This window comes from Pundamilia nyererei, unplaced genomic scaffold, assembly GCF_000239375.1.
Source record: "Pundamilia nyererei isolate P.nyererei 1_Seehausen unplaced genomic scaffold, PunNye1.0 scaffold00044, whole genome shotgun sequence".
NCBI classification, from domain to species: Eukaryota; Metazoa; Chordata; class Actinopteri; order Cichliformes; family Cichlidae; genus Pundamilia; species Pundamilia nyererei.
The window spans coordinates 1,953,282-1,970,903 of record NW_005187445.1 but is presented as its reverse complement, the minus strand read 5'-3'; the positions used below and the strand labels follow the sequence as shown (position 1 = coordinate 1,970,903).

General features: G+C 40.3%; 1 protein-coding gene across 4 annotated transcripts in view; it reads right to left on the bottom strand.

Moving 5' to 3' along the window:
* Window positions 1–17,622, bottom strand: part of LOC102197182 (synaptotagmin-2-like) — a 58,774-nt gene that overhangs the window by 13,722 nt on the left and 27,430 nt on the right. For 3 of the 4 annotated variants that reach the window (XM_005731719.1, XM_005731718.1, XM_005731721.1), the window contains one exon: window positions 16,232–16,301. The gene's annotated coding sequence lies outside the window, so the exon portion shown is untranslated. Of the gene's footprint in view, window positions 1–10,888; window positions 11,107–16,231; window positions 16,302–17,622 lie in introns of those variants that run through there. The other variant, XM_005731720.1, reaches the window with a different exon arrangement.

Sequence of the window (17,622 nt, the reverse complement as noted above, 5' to 3'; positions counted from 1 at the left end):
TCTGAAATGAACAATATTTGCATGTATATAGACTTAAGATGTTTCAACTGGGGAAATGAGAAGCTGATCTGTGTGCATGTTTGTCTGTGTGTGTGTTTCTGTGTTTGTGTAACATATGCCAAAGTGAATATTTTAAATCTGACTTTTCTTTTCAAATGTCTGGAGAGGGCCCCGTGTCCGATTGGCGACCTGTCCAGGATATACCCCTCTCGCTCTATGGTAGCTGGGATAGGCTTCCTCTAATATAAGCTGAGAAAGGAGATCTTTGGGTTCCCAGAGAACCTTGGGTAAGGCTCTGTGATTTCATTTCAACTTTGTTCATGACGAGCTCACCAACAATTATATAACTTAACTCCATGAGGTGAATAGTATGGAATTTTTATTTTATTTTTATTTTTTTGCTTTTGTGCTATTTCCAACTCAATTTTTTTAGACGTTCTCTTTATTTATCTTGCAGTCAGCCAGTTCATCCCCTGTCTGAAACAAGCCACTGTATCTTTTAATTGGCTGCCCCTCACAAATGAAGTATTTGACCTGTGGCTAACAGGGCCGTTTATTGCTCACAGCATTTGTTTGCCTTATATTACTGTATAAGGGATATGCAAACTTTATTACATCATGAAGAGCTAAGAGTAGACAAAAACTAAAACAAAGTGTGTAGATGAGCCTGAATCTTTGGCTCCCAACCATTATTTGTACATAGGTTGACTTTATTATGTGAAACTCTGGTCATGGGTACTAAAGGCATTTGCTGCTGTAGAAGTATACATGACAGTAAAATCATAAGAGATCCATTTTAACCTATTTCATAAAATTCTGATTTGCAAAGACTTTACTTGATCAAGGCACTAACGCTATTTCTAGTCTGATGTTGCTTCCATACGTGCGCCAGCTGTGCCTGACCAGGAGAGATGTTTAACCACACACAGAAATGTGTGTGGTTAAAATGAACTACTACTAGCCATTCTCCTGTGGTGTTTCCAGAGGCCAAACAAATGTTCAATCAGAGCTCTTATCTGTTCCAGAAATCACAGAGTGACAAGTGCAGCTGAAATCAGCCTGCCGACAGAGCGATGAGTGATTGGGCAAGACCTTGATTCAGAAAGCAGAACGAGAAGACAAGCATAACAAGAGCAGACTTCTGCTGCTGATTTCATTAAAGTCATGGTGATATGGGGAAAAAGAAGGAATTTCCTATTTCTCAAGTGCCAATTCTCCAGGATGGTGCCAGAGATTCTGCTTCTATTTATTGCTACATATAAATTATTCAAATTGAGGCTGACAGCGGAAAGGATAAGCTTATATTATTCAGGGGCCAGGACCACTTTATACATCCCAAAATATATTATGTAAAATAACTTGTGCTGCTGTTATGCAGACTGATGTTACCAGTGATGAACATCTTGTGAATATATACATAGATGGGGAATTGAACAATTACACAAACATTGTCAGTTATTGAGAAAATTACTGAGGAATGCTTTCATCCATCACACATTTAAAAATGAGTGGGCTGTTCAATGAAACAGCAATCACAAGCCTCACTGTCTCCACTCTCCACTGTATTATGCATTACAGTAGATATTTTAGCGCTGTTAAAGATATCCACTTACATCTGAGGTTTATGGGCAGTTTTTCCTTTTTGTCCCTCACATTTGATCAAGCCAGACCAATCAAATTACTTTTCATGGTTATGTGTACAAGAATTTTATCTCCTCCACACTGAGGACGAACATAGGGGACACAGACTTGTTTTATGACAGATATTAGCCCTGTTTTACAGCTAGCTAAGCCCTTACTACTCGCTCCAATAAAATCAGATAAATAAACCATTTTTATTTTAAAGAATGCCATCAAACACCAGACAATGCCTTTTAACAAAACTAAGATTTGAGAAAAATATCTCCTTGTGGAGGCTGCACTAAATACCAAATACACACAGTCTCAGGGGTAGGAAACTTAATCTTCTGAATAAAAAACAGGTCATATCAGACATCCAAGCAAATTGACCTTGCAAGGTGCTTGTTCCTTTTCTCTGACTAGATCTAAATATGCATATCCTGAAATAACTTGCAACAATAATGATCCACAATGCCTCGCTATCTAAATAAAGGAACATTTCTTAATGGGGAATTAAGCATACAAAAACAAGACTAAGAGTTTCCAGCCATGCTAATAGCTGCATCAGTATGCTGTCATGCTAGCAGCTATGATATTCGCCGACATTCGCTAGCAGGCTAACATGTGCTCAGGGTGATTGGTATCATGTATGACGGTTTTGCAGGTATTTAGTCTTAAACCAAAAAGTTACAGACGATAAATAAGTCTTCTAAGTCGTTACAATTAATTTTTGTTTAATAAAAATGCAAAGCCACCAATGTGAATCCTCAAGTGGCACTAGAAGTAAAGCTAAGTAATTATAATGCATCATCTGGAATGATGAATATCTGCACAATATTTTGTGTATTTTGGAGACTTTAACTGGGTAAGTGAAAACTTTATCTTACTGATAAATGAAAAGTCAAAGGATCCACAAAGTCATTAAAATTCTTCCATTAAGGAGGATAAACATTTGTACCAAGCCTCAGAGTAATCTATCAAATAGTTGTTGGAACTGTTACGCCTCCTCTTCTTTCTGCTCTCGCTGCAGGGTTTCTTTCCACAGCAGTCTGTAGGCAGGAAGAGTTGCTGACATATTATGGGTATGCTTGTGTAGGCCTCCACAACAGCTCAAATAAGCCTGGCCTAACTTTTTTTTATCTGTCTCCTTTCAAGGATCCACCTTTCATGTATTTTTTAATTTTTAAGAAATGAACTGATAATTGGCATCCTAACCTTTCTATCTCCTGTTTTCTCACTCGATGTGAGCTACAAGATGTTTCTGCCAGCACCAAAGTAGTATACTACCCACCAGGCTGACACTACTAAGAGCCATGTCGAAGTGTAGCTGATAACTACAAAGATCTGCTGTAATCTACCATCATAAATCACTACAGTGCATATATGTAACACATTAACGCAACATTTTCACACTTGTGCAGAGGTTCCAAGCAAGAAAACTAGGAGTCAGACTGGGAAGTTCAGTCCCTGAACCAACAGATTAAACCCTGAAGATAAGTAACAGTAACACTTGCCCCTTGCTCATTATCATCACTGAAAGGCCCTTGAGCAAGACACTTAAGCTCCATCTGCTTCAGCGGAAATGTACAGTGACCAGTAGATCAGACAGATTTTGTACTGGGCAGCTTCCAGATCTAAATGCGTTTAAGTGTTTGAGAGTTGAGCAGGCCCTAAAACAGCAGCAGTTAGGGCCAGGAAAGCCCACCCTGGATGGTATAAATAGCCTTTCCATCCAATATATATTTAATATAAACCATGACTACTGGAACTCTGTGGGAGGTTTAAGCTCCATCTTTCAATGTGCGTCTCATTTCGTTAGAGTTTGAGTCATCAGAATTAGTTAAAACAAAATGGCTCAGCTGCACGGCACACAGCAGCACAGCTATGGGCATGATCCTTCCCTTATCACGAAACACACTGCTCAGAGTTGGATTGAGATCAAGCATATTTAGCTTTCCCATGCAAACAGACTTGGTATATTAACGCCAAGTACAAGCACAGCACTTGTAAGTGGTACGCAAAGGTTAAATATTTGTCTTTCAGTAAAAGGTGGGATAAAATAAAGGTAGGTGGTTTTAATTTAACTAACAATCACTGGAAATGCCAAAGGTTGTTTCTTTCGTTAGTAAACAAATTAAAGACTTTTTAAAATGCATTCATCTTTTCAAATGCATTAAATAACTACTTCAATCCTTTAGTTGCAGAAATTAATATGCATCTTGTTGCATTTGGTGTCCTAACCTAAGCTCCGAGCATTAGGAGTGTGCTTTGCATCATATTTAAGAGCACGAAGTGCATGTGTTTTATGCTGTAAAATAAATAAGATTAGTAGGTGATATTTAACAAAAAATACTCAAGGCACACTAATGGTTTACCACATCATATGTTGTCTTCATCATCATTAGAGGAAAATATGAGTCACTTAGAAACAGTCCAATACGTCTCCAGGCTTATCACTATTATTACCCTGCACCTGTCAAATCCTAATGATACAATCAGTGTGTCCTCGTGCAAACATAAAAATAAAAAAAACATCACTAAGAAACATGACTAAGAAATTCTGTGCCCCTATCTGAGGTCATGTGCATGACATTTTGACCATTGTGACATCCTCTCCAGCGATGGGAAACCCCAGGCTGCAGATAAGCCAACTGCAAGCACGGCGACTGTGTTTAGTAAGGGCTTATTAGCAACCAGGTCAGATCTCCGAAAAAACAACCTAAGGAGAGTAAGCTAAAGTCACGCAGCTGTTTCACTGCACAACAACAGGGCAGCCTGAGTAGCAATTAATTAACAATCTGCAGCCAAAGAGCCAGGTCTGTTTTCCCTCTGCGCTGACGCTTTGCCTCTATAGCCTTTCACACAGCTGTCCAATAGTGGCCAAAGTATATCTGTGTGTGTGCAGCAAAATTATAGATCCATCCAGACTTGAATTCAAATGCAGCGCATGGCTTTAAACCCCAGAAACATCATAACATCTACTTTCAAAATGGCTTCTACAAATGAAAAGAAAACTGGTCCCAGGGTCATGTGACTGCAGCCTGGGGCAACAGTCAGGATCAGTGGGGCGGCAAATTAAGTATTGAATACAGTAAAGCACTTTGAAAAGATACAAAGAGAAAGGACAGTAAAGGGTGCTTGGATGTCATTGGCCACCAGACGACCAGGGCCCTAAAAGATACAAAGCAATCTGAATTACTCTGACCCCAGTGAAATCATTCAACCCCCACTGAGGCTCCTACCATCTGTGACATTATGGCTTCTGTCTGGGTGAAGTGCTTGGCCTCATACTGAACTAGCTGTGCATCCCATGCTGCTTCATAGCCCTATAAGCCTTCATAATGTGATTGTTTATACAAGAAGCTGCATACATGCAAAGCCTTTCATACTAGACAGACCCTTAAATTTTGCAGAACTGACCCTCATGCAAAATAGTATTTCTTTCACGGACTATCCCTTTGTGATAAGTTGCATGTATGGGTGTGCTCTAATTTTGTACTTTTGCATTTCATGCTGAGTGACTCTTTCATCTGAATCCCAATGAGCTATTTTAGGTTTGAGCCAAGTTGCGTAAGATATTGAGGATATTGTTTAAAGGGTAATTGTTCAAAGGCATCACGCAAATCTCGAATTCATGATAAACACACTTGAAGACACTGGACGAAGAGAATACTGGCTCAGCTAGCACTGAGTCACAGCTGACCTCTGACTCTCTAGGCTGGATTTCAGCTGAAAATGTGGACTGGAACATTAAGAGAATAAGGAGCATTGTATTTTATTAGATCCATCAGACAGAACAGCACTGTAGTTGGAAAGCTGAGCTGAGATGGTGGAGTTCTTTCAATTAGAGATAATGTGCAGCTTTGTTCCTGAACTCTTGCTACTTTATGGTAATTCACCCCTGCTGAAATGGACTCAGGGCTCCTATAGTCATAATGGGCTCATTTTGGCCAAGTTTTAATAGGATTACAGTGAGGATACTGATAGTTGCCTTGCGTGTTATTTACCAGCAAAGACACAGTGTGGACAAAATCTAAGATTGCAACTCACATGTCACTTTATTAGGTTTACCTTACTAGAACTGGATTGGAACCCTTTCTGAAGGCACTATTTATATTTTAAGTATTCATGTAATATATTAATGTAATATTATTCATGGCTAGATTAGACACTCACAAGTCACTTTATTAGATACAGTTTGCTAGAACTATATTCTGACCCATGGGTCATACCAGCCCTAATTTTTCATAGCATAGATTCAACAAGGACATTCAAGGAATGTTGTAAATATTTCTTGGAGATGTTGGTCCATATTGGTCCACATATGATGGCATCACACATTTGCTGCTAATTTTCAGCTGGACATCTATTATGCAAATTTCCCATTTATGTTCAAGAAACCAGTTTGAGATGATTTTTGTGACATGACATCTTACCCTGCTGGATACATTGATTAGAGATGGGTACACTGTGGTTACAAAGGGATGGACATGGTCAGCAATGACAATTATATAGGCTGTGACATTAAAAGGAATTTCAACTGGTACTGAGGGGCCCAAAGTTCCACCACACCTTTACCTCACCATCAGCCTGAACATGGATACAGAGCAGAGTAGATCGATGTGTTAATGTTGTTTATGCCAATTTCTGACCCTACCATTCAAATGTTGGAGCAGAAATCAATACTTATCAAGCCAGGCAACATTGTGAAAATTGGAGCCTCAGTTTCCAGTTCTTAGTTAACTGGTATGGCACCCACTGTGGTCTCCTGCTCACAGGATAGTTTCTCTTTTTTGGTATTCTCTGTCAACCTTAGAGATGGTAAGGGAAAAATCCAGTAGATCAGCATTTTCTGAAATACTCTGAATCATCCATCTACAAGACACGCCATGTCCAAAGTCACTTTAATCACCTTTCTTCCCCATTCTGAATCTTGGTTTAAACTTCAGCAAGTGGTCCCGGCCATGTCTACATGCCTAAATGCACTGAGTTGCTGCCTTGTGGTTGGTCGATTAGATGTTTATGCAAATGAGTTAGGTGCCCCTAACAAAGTGGGCAGTGAGTGTATATTCATTTGTATATGCAAAAACACAATTACACTGCCACTGGATTACAGTATTAGCAATAGAGTTTTATGTATTGCTCTACAGTACTTGTAACAACAAGTTTAGCAGGGCTCCATGGGTATATCTTGTAAAGTCTTTCATGTTACTGCATCTCTGGTTCATCACATATAAAGTCCACGATTTCACCAGGCATGCAGAGTCAGATAACTGCTAATTGTATGGCAGAGGCAGATTTCTGCAAGGTAGCCTACTGGAGTTTTAAAGCACTCCCTGTTTTGCAATTGCATGGTAGACAGCCAACAGTCTGACAAAAGCACTTGCAAATCCAAAAACACAGCATGCAGTGTAAAATATGCTTCAGAGCCAGATTCCTCAGTTTATGACCAACAGCCTTCAAACTGCTAGCCACAATAAATGAGTATGCCAAGTGTCTGTCAGATGCTATATTTTATTTAACAGCGATTTGAACAATGAACTCCCCCAACATGGCTCAAACGTCAGTGTTAAACAGTTCTCATATAAGGTGTTTATGTCTCCTTATTTGTGTTAATGTGGCACATGATGCAAGTGGTGTTAGAAAAGCTGCTGTTAAAAAAGTGATGGCAAAGCATACAAAATTTAAATCTGACATTTTTATAACAAAATAGAAAAACACTTCTAAAAGTGGACAGTAACGCTGTAAACATCACACCAAATCTGCACCAACAAAGAGCAGATTGATTGACATTTACATACTCACTCAGTGACTTATCTGCTATACAGTCAGCGAAACTGCGGTCATCTAGGACAGGATATTTACAGAGACACTAGGACTCTGTGTACAGCTTCAGGGCTGCACGAATACTCTGACTGCAAACATAAACAACACAAGCATCTACAGAAAAAAGTATGACCATCCATCAGCGAGGTCAGCAGGGCACTTACACTTTTATGTCAACAAAATGATGGAAATCCTGCTGATGATGTGAACGCACTGACTGAGATAAGGATGTTAAAAAAAAGGTGTTTTGCAGATCATCTCACTAAAGAGAATTAAAGAAGAGCCTCTTTCTCATCTATCGCATTGTGCACTGATCCAAAGGGTGGTCCAGAGGGCCTCATTTACAAACCTGCTTGTGTAGATAAAACAATGCTTATTCTCACCTGCAGCTGAATGTGATTCAGCTATTATCAGGAGGGATCCTTGAAAAAAGAGGGGGTGGGGGGCGGATGCCAGGGTTTGAATGCTGAGTGAGGAGCTGCGGGGATCATTTACAGCCAGTTGCCATACATTCTCCCTCTCCCCCTCAGCACATCCCCTTTCCCTGTCCCCTGATAGGTCGATTAATCATTCTGTCACAGAGACAGTGACCCAATCTGCATGTAAGGTTGTGCAGAGGAAATGTGACGGAGCAGAGGGCTTCTGCAGCACTGCAGATAGGCTGCATCTAATAACAGTTAAAAAGGGAACATACGCAGGCAGTAAGACTGCTAAACGTAAGGATTTACCCACTATGACTGCTCTGAAGAAGTGGCTTGGCTGAAATAAATAAATAAATAAAATCTTCACATTTATAGATAATGAAAATGAGTATTTATAAACCTACCTAGACTAGCATAAAGACTGCAAACAATGTAAATAGCACTTCTTTAAAAGTTTTGGTAGGTCAAAAAAGTAATGCCTCTTTGACGCCAAATCGAAAGTAATGCCTGAGATGCTCAGCTTATGGCCCACAGGTAACATTGGGATCACCAAGTGGCTGACTGGACCACCATTTTCTAATCCACTAAGAAAATTTTACCTAGGAGGTCCCAGCTATGTCAAGCCAAAGGATTTCCAATTAAAATGCAGTTGATGCTCCTGGATGCAGTGAAAAACTAGATGTATATATCCGAACCAAGACGATATATTCAGTAATTTAATGTAGACCTGCTTGAAACTTAACTGTTCAATGTTCATGTAACTTTTCAGACTACTAATCACTGGGTAAATTCAGAGGTTTTGCTGTAACACTGTTGGTGTTACACAAAACAGTATGATGAAACATGCTGAAAACCACATCACTAATTCTCCAAGTATGCCCCTTCTCTGTGATGTGCTCTCTCTGACCATCACAAACTGTCTCCTCCAATGAAGCTAAGGGGCCAGAAAAGAAAGCTGCTGGAAATTTCGCCATGACTAGCATGTTGTTTTTTTCTCCCTGTAAAGATTAAAGAGTGGTGAAACTGCCCCGTCAGCACTGCAGGAGGCTGTGACTAGTGACAGTGTCTAACCGTTTAACACTGAATCTCTCTGCCATCTCCTGCCAGCGACACACCATCACATGGGCTTGGGCCAGAACTGGAAAGGCTCGACTCTCACCTGGAGTGAAAAACAAATGGCAACTGAGCAATCATGGTGATAGCTGTGTTAACGTGTCAGAGAGGAAATCACTGACTCATTCTTAGAGTCCAACATGGCTGGCATTATCATTTTAAACAAGCTTTTGCTTGTGGAATACTTTAAGATTCAAGCTTAGGGAGAAAAACTATTTAACCTAAATAAAGCTATGGTAAGTTGGAAAACAACAGTAATATGGGTGCAAGAGGGCACACCCACTCTAGCACTATACTGTAGCACAGGATACAGGCTGCACAGTTAGAATAAGCCTCTTTTCTTTGTGTTCCTCTTTAAGCAGTTCCAGCATTCGGGCACCAGCTGCCTTCTTGGTGGGAGCCAAGAGAAAAAAAGAAATAAGATTGGTGAACTTCAAAGCTTCCTCTCATTTTTCTAGTTATGTATGAGAGACTCTGAGAGTATTTCTTAGTGTGAGAGCCACTGGGAGCGGCTGCCTGAGGTTTGAACTTAATGAGCCTGCCTGAATGTTTTAGAGCTTGACAAAAAAAAAAAGAATCATCAGAGCATGCTCAGTATCACATAGCCTCTTGAATACTCTGCACTCTGCATATTGGACATGTAAACACACAGATAGAGTACCTACAGTTCTGCATGAACATATAATGTGATCCCTGACATTCTACAGTGTACTTGTCTACTCGACTTCTTAGAATCGAATGATCATGTGACCATTTCAAATGCAAGCCATTGACTGACTTTGATCATTGTGACACCAGATACTAGGGGAGAAATAGACCTAGTTTAAATCCCAGTATGTTATTCAGAACAAGGCGGAAGAATAAATTATGAATTGATAATTAACAATTCTCTTTGTGCATGATGTAAAAATTGTGTTGTATTTGTAATTTGCTTTCAAAGCAGGATCAAAACTCCTGGCTTTCAAAAACACTGCAAAATAACACCCTAGCTATTTTTAGTCTATTTGTTAAATAGAATTTTAATTAAATGGAATTTAATGATAACTCTGCTGTGATAATGATAGGCTCAGAATTGCAAGAGTCAGCATTAGGAATTAAGAAGTACACGCAGCTCATTATAGGTTTCGTCCTTGGTACTGTCACCTCAGTGCTGCCTATGCTATATGTCCCATAAGAGGCAGCAGAAAAAAAAGAGCATCCTGCAGCACTTTATGAAATCCCCACCCCTCCCTCTATACTCCTCAGCACAACTGTCAGTCTCTTTTTGTGTCTAACTGCTCAGTCTAAAAAAATAAAGAGTAGTGGAGCTTGTGTCTGTTTTGTTACATTGTGGACAGACCTGGGGTTTGTGTGTGTGTGTGTAGTCTGCTTTTTCTGGCTCCACTTGCCTGTTTCTTAGTATTTAGGGAGGTTATGAGAGAAACCGGTGTAGCTAAAGGGGCAAGCACAGCATCTGTCAGCAGGGCAGCCTCCTGGACACTCTCCAGGAAAGAGGTACAACATCCACCAGGCAAGCTAAATGAGCCGTGATCAATGAGAATAATATACAGAGCCAAAGCTACACTCCCCTTCCAAAAAAATTTACGTAACACTACCTGATTTGAAATCATTAATTTCGTGAACTCAAGGTCCTGTGGCTAGATCCCGGGGCAGATAAGGGCCCAGGAACGGTCTGTATTTCTTTTACAAGGAATCGTCTCGGAGTAAAGTTGGGAACACATGCATCGGTAACATGCACACAGCACCTGCGTTATTGTATAAGGAACGAAAAAAGAAAAGCTGAAGTTGGACGCTGCAGGTAAAAATCCTCCAATACAGCAGCAACCACCAGCCCGTAACTCTATTCCAGATTCCACGAAGGAAGTGTTCAAGCAGAGCTGAGAAGAGACTTTAAAATACATCCTTACCTAGCACTACCGTAATTCCGTAATCCTGTTCTCCACAACAGGCAAACCCATTCACCAAATAGGCACTTAGGATTAATGCTACAGTGCCTTAATAATGTCCCTCGACTGCTTTCCCATCAGCACCAGAAACTGCAGTCCTCTTCGCACTGTTTCCACTGCAGCAATACTTGTTCTCCTATATACACACACACGCTCTCTCAGTCATTCTAGCTGTGACTACCCCCACCTCTGTTTCTCTCAATCCCCTCCTCCTCTCCCTCTCTTCACTCTTTCTTTCACTGAATGGAACCCCCTCCCCTTCTTTCAGCTCTCCCTTCCCCTTGCTTTCTCTCCATCTTCAATCTCTCTCTCCGTTCCAGCACTCGCTGCTCGGACAGCTGATTTGTGATGCTGCTCACAAGGTGCTGTATGCAGCAATCTGTGCACCGATGCATAAGGGCAATCCAAAAGCAGCCAGATGCTCTACAGTTTGACCGGCATCCATATCCTTATACCAAAAACCACTGCTGCTGAAGGACTCAATTGGTTTCGGATGTGTCCCTCAGCTAACAAGGCTGCAAGTGTTTGAAAAAAACAACAACAAAAAAAAACGGGGAAATGAAAAGAGGACAGAGGAAAAAAATGATATATTACAGAAGACACCACTATCCAATAATATGCACACACTAAGATGCCTGCTTACCTCAGCAGTAGTTTGCTGCTTTGGCTCTCTTTTCATTTATCTTGTTTATGTTCTTTGACTAACACCCCTGCTACTGTCATAATAAAAGATTTATTCTAGATATTCATACCAACCTAAACCTTATATAAATATATAGATATATAACGTTAAAAACCTTTCCACCATGCTTTACATACTGTAAGCTGTGAAGCTTGATAAATAGAATCTTATCTGTATAATTCTTTGCGTAAATATTGCAAAACCATCGAAATCCACAGCTTTTTTTCCCCTTACAGTGGGCGTTTTATTGGATTAATGAGAAGATGTAATGCACACTTTCACTTGACGCCAGTGGTCAACCAGACAGTTTGGAGCCCTTGGGGCACTGCTGTGTGTCACTGGGAATTATCATCCTCCCCTAAGTGAATCATCCACCTTATTGGGCTGCAATGAGCGCTGGAACCAAAAATCAATAAAGTCTCAATCACTAAAAAGGGAAGGGGTAGGGATAGAGAGGGGGGTGGGTTGCTGCAATTTCAAAACATACATCTGGAAGGGAGGATCGCAATTTGCTCCCTTTCTGTGACATTGCCATTTCTCAGTGCTGGGTCGAGGCCGTAATAGATACTCGCTGTTTTTGAATTAGAAGTGATTTGGTAATTAAAGGGAAGGTAATGGTATTCCAATAAAGTTCACATAAAGAAAAATGAGTAGAGGGCTCTGTACATCTTTGTCCGCTCCATATATCCTCACCTTCCCCTTCCAATTGATGGACAACCTGCTTTATCTCCTAAACCACAGCCACCCCTTTAATAGTTTTTTTAATAACAAATTTTACTAATACCGTTAATGACAGTGGTTCAGTGGTTAGCACTGTCGCCTCACAGCAACAGGGTTTGATCCCAAAGTGCCAGATGGGGCATTTCTTTGTGGAATTTGCATGTCCAGCCTGCACTTTCATGGTTTCCTATCGGCTTCTTTTCAAATTCTAGGTGTGAATGGCCGCGAGTCTCTCTGCTTTAGGCCTGCAGACCTTTTGCCTTACAACAGGTGCGATAGGACAGTTGGATGGATGGATGGATGGATGGATGAATGGGTGAATCTTTAAAAACAGCTAGCAAATGTACAATTTGAGTTTTATTTTTAAAGGCTAATTTACTAACCAGCTGATTTTATGGTTTACAGCAAACTCAAAAAAATGTTTTTGCATCTTTGTTCAGCTGTACACTGATACACAATTGGTATTAGTGAGTTGTTAGAGCAGCAGGAGGGTAATTAAGGAATTGATTCAAAATGACTACAGTGCTCAATCATCAATCCAAGAGTGTGACTCACTAATATGCATGCGTGTGTTTATGTCTGTGTCTGTGTGTGTTTAATTAGTAAGGAAGTGAAAGCTGAGGAATAAGCTGTACCAGACCTTGGCTAGACAAAGCACTTGCTATCATGATCTTTTTATTGTTGGTTTAGGCTTTATCTGTGTCTTCTGGTCTTCTGTCAACAACAACAACAACAACAAAAACTGAAATACGTTCTTAAAAATCACAGAGACACAATCCCTCCCTCTAGTTTTCCATAGGGTGAAAGTAAAATGACAGCCTTCCTGTCTGCTAATTTACAGACCAGCTCTGCAAATTAACAAATGTGACAATATCCTGCCATCATCGTCGATCTATCTTTTTCACATTATAAGAGATATTTCATAGCCTTGTGCTCTAGTCTGAATCGGTATCTGAAGAGTGCAAACAGCATAATGATATGCTGAAGATTCATAGCATGCTGGATTCACCCGTAGTAAGCAACACTGGCTTCTCTTCATTGAAATGTGAAACACAGAAGGGTTTTTAGTGGCAAATGTATCAACGCTCTCATCATAATTTGTTTGCTCCCGACTATTGCTGCAGCAGCAGATTCTCAATACAATAATAATCTAGTAATCATCTGCATAATTTCATTGAGTAATAAGTATTAAAAAAAACTCTAACAGACCTTACTTTGAACTAAGCAGGCCAAGTCTCCAGAGAGGTTCTGTGCAACTTAGAATCCATATTTAATAAGGGCTGCGTGTTGTGAAGACTAACTGCACAGAGCTCACAGTCATGTATTAGGAGCTGCTCAGTCAATAACTATAGGCAGCCATTAAAATGCACTACCCAGCCTTCTCTACAAAATCACATGTAGCACCATGTGCTTTTCTGTGCAATATTAAACTCATGTAGCTCCAAAAATGTGACTACATTCAGGAGGAAACCAGAATCTTGCAGTGACTCCGCTACAAACATTCACAAGAATCCAAGTACAAATAAAAAAAATGAAAGAAATAGAAAGTGTGAAAACAAATGCTAAAAGAAAAATGCTACAAAAGCTCCCTAATATAACTAATAATTGTGTGTGTCACTGTCTCAAAATGATTTTTTCTGCAGCAGCTACGTCAATAGCAGCTTATCCAAAGTGAGCACATCATTACACCCTTGGCCAGGTCCAGTAGATTTTTTATTTTTCATGTGGATTCCCTATTTGTACGTGTATTTACTGGATTAGGAGTGTGTTTCTGTGTGTGCTTTTGTGTATTGCTTTTCTCTTTAAGTACTAAAATAGAACATCGAAAGGGAAGGGGAAAATAAAAAGCACATAAGGAGAAAGAAACCACGAAGCTTATTTTCTGTGTATGTGAGTAGAAAAAGGAAACATTTCCAGGCAACAATTATAGGTCCTGACACAGCACATACAGCAAATGTGCAAAAACACATGACATCATCTCATATTTATTTTATTAAGCGTAATCTTTGCATTTATGCATGTAGCTTGCATAAAGCGGTTCAGTGTTGTCGCTGTTGCCTTGTCTCCAAATCTTTTTAGTGACTGCTGCCTTCATGTTCTTGTGGTAAATATTTCATGCTGTGGCTAGCAGTCAAGGATTTGAACTGGGGGTTCTGTATCTTTGCTGACATGCGGTGCTGCAGATGTGAGATGAGAGCAACAATGCAACACTTTGTGTTTCATTGTGTTGGCTCATTTTAGATCCGACACAATGAGGGAAACCTCACTGCTAGAGCCATATAGATACATGTGTGCTTCCACGCTGCTGTTAAGAAGAAGCAGGTGAAATGATCAAAGATTAAAGGGGTACTGTAAGGGGGAAAAACATAATTTAGGACTAAAGGACATATTTTGGTAATGTTTGTTTTAAAAAATGGGTCTTTAACAACTCCACAAGTGAGTACATATACTTATCATATCTATTATTATTATAATGATTTGGCAGCTTTAAGTAAAACACAAACAATCTGAAAATCAAACTGATCAAAGTTAATCTTCGCATATATACACCGTTAAAAGGCGATATAAGTTATAATGAATTTCATATCGACCACTGATCACAACTGGCAACTATTTTATTACTATTTCATCAAAACAACATCTTTTATCCCATTTTTAGAACTTACTGGTGCTTTCATTTACATGTTCTCTCACATGTTCTTCTCACAGAATTACCACATGAACTTGAAGGTTTTTTACAGTTTACAAACCAGGCGATCAGCATTTAAATAATGGCATCAATCTTTGTTATTCGCCTATGGTGCCACATTCAATCCTGAAGCTGATCCCCAGCTCTTACTAACTAATTGTGCGCCACTGGTCCCCGGGGTATGAATTCTCATTCAAAAGATGAGCTGATCAATATTAATAACAATGAGGCTGACACAGGGCAGTGAGGGCTGAATGACGGCAGATGGATAGAGCCAGTATAGAGGCAGAAGCAAGTAAGCATCTTTCAAGGCGTGGCTGTTACCCGCTGGGGTTTATTAGCTGTCTGTAGCCCCTGCAAGGCTGGAGCTTCCATCACTCATGGAAATGATTCTGATTAATCAGCTGAGTGCTGGAGTGTGCAGGGTATACTGGAGACGGGCAAATCCTACAGTAAATCATATTTGCTCACAGTGGGCTGCGCCGTCATGCGAACCACGCCTTTCCCGCTCACTACACACTGCAGTGGGCTCCCTCCTCCCTGGCACATGCAAAGATTTTCTAAGAACAGATGGTAGAGCGGGGAAAGCCCGACTCACGTTTCATGCTGACATCTAATGCAGTCCAAAACATGTGATCACACAGGGCTAAAATTCGATTGACATATTTCATAATGCAGCGGTGATTTCATTTTTTTTGGACTTGCTGTGTAGCTCAAACATTCTACCGAAAAGAAATTTGGTGTGAGACAAACGCAGCCGTTCTTCAGAAAGAGTTATTTTCTATCTCTCAAATAATAAAATTCAACAGGACTTTTCTTTCGGGTCAACTACTGTTTCACCCCAAAGCTCTTGAGAATGTTATATTACCAGACAGTTTCAGAGAGCATCCAGCCATAGACAGCCTGCCGTGTAGGCCGTGCTTTCAGTGGACAGTAAGGGCACAGAGGCAAGCTGGATTTCTGAAATGACTAGGAGAATGAATGATATTTCTGAAAGTGGAGCTGCAGAGGATGGAATCATGTAACAATGTGCAGTGATCTGTCTCTGCTTAAAAAGAACGGTCACAGCAATGATTCTGGACCGCTCTGCTGAAGTGGAGAAGCTTCTCCTCCCCCTCACTCCCTTCTCTCTTTATCCCTCTGTGAACTTTCCAGCTCACCCCCAACTAATGTAGTCAAATACATAGTATGCCTTTGCTTGTCTTATACTTACAGCCAAAAGCTTGAATCTTGAAAGGTATATCTGGAAGTAATCACAGTGAGAGTGTTGTCAGATGTAAATCCTGTAAGAGAAAGAAAATGGCATTTTTATCCTTGGAGTAAAAGAACAATCTATGAGGAAATGCTCTTGTTTAGTAGTCCATCCATCCATCCGCTTATCCTTTTCAGGGTCGCGGGGGGCACTGGAGCCTATCCCAGCTGTTATAGGGCGAGAGGCGGGGTACACCCTGGACAGGTCACCAGTGTGTCGCAGGGCCAACACACAGGGACAGACAACCATTCGCATTCACTTTCGAATCGCACTCATTCACACCTAGTGGCAATTTGGATTATCCAATCCCCACAAATTGCATGTCTTTCGACAGTGGGAGGAAGCCGGAGTACCCAGAGGGAATCCACGCAAACACGGGGAGAACATGCAAACTCCACATAGAAAGACCCCGGCCTGATGGTGGAATTGAACTCAGGACCTTCTTGCTGTGCGGCAACAGTGCTAACCATCGTGCCACCGTGCTGCCTTGTTTAGTAGTTTGACAAAAATTCAAACTTGGCAAATTTAAGGTTGATGAAAAACTTTATTCGTCTTTTGGGTGATTTGAAAGCATTTCAAGATAATATATGACATTAAATCCCACTGGGTGAGCACATATTACTAGTGCACATTACAAAATCTTACTCCAGCAAATCATCATCATTTTGTGCCAATAAATACTGATAGCTTCCTGCCTTTTTTTTTCACACAAACAAGTTGATAAATCCTGTTTTGATCCCCAAAATGGCAGAATGAATGAATTATCCCTGACAGCTATCCGTTGCACACTACTGCTCAGCAGTTATTGAATTAATTCATTTTCATTACCGCAATGGCACTGTAATGACCTAAGTCAACAGAGCTTTGATTTCACAACACAGAAATTGTTGCTTAGTTTGTCTCCAAACCTATGTGCCACAACATCTCCAAGGTGTGGTTTACTATAAAAAAGCATTTACCTTCAAGCATATCAAATCAGACAGTTGTTCACCACGACTCTTAGAGCTGGGTTAGACAAATAACAGATTTTAACACAGGGAACATGTCTCCCATTTGTGGAGTGCATTGTTTGCTGAATTTTGTAAAGAAAATCACCTTTGGTACCATCAGTGTCGAAAACAGGAAATGTCTGACATTTCCTTACTTTAAAAATAGTCAAAGGCTACAGGTGTTATTGATAATTTGGGAATTTCACTTATTACTTTTCTGGCCAAGAGTAAGCTGACAAAATCAATAACAGTTTTAGTTCTTTACTCTCTGCACACCCAGAATTGGTTGACTTCATATAAGCTGACAAAAACCTCCAAAAACATTTCTAAAGCTGTTTATCACACTTAATTTTCTTCTTCCTT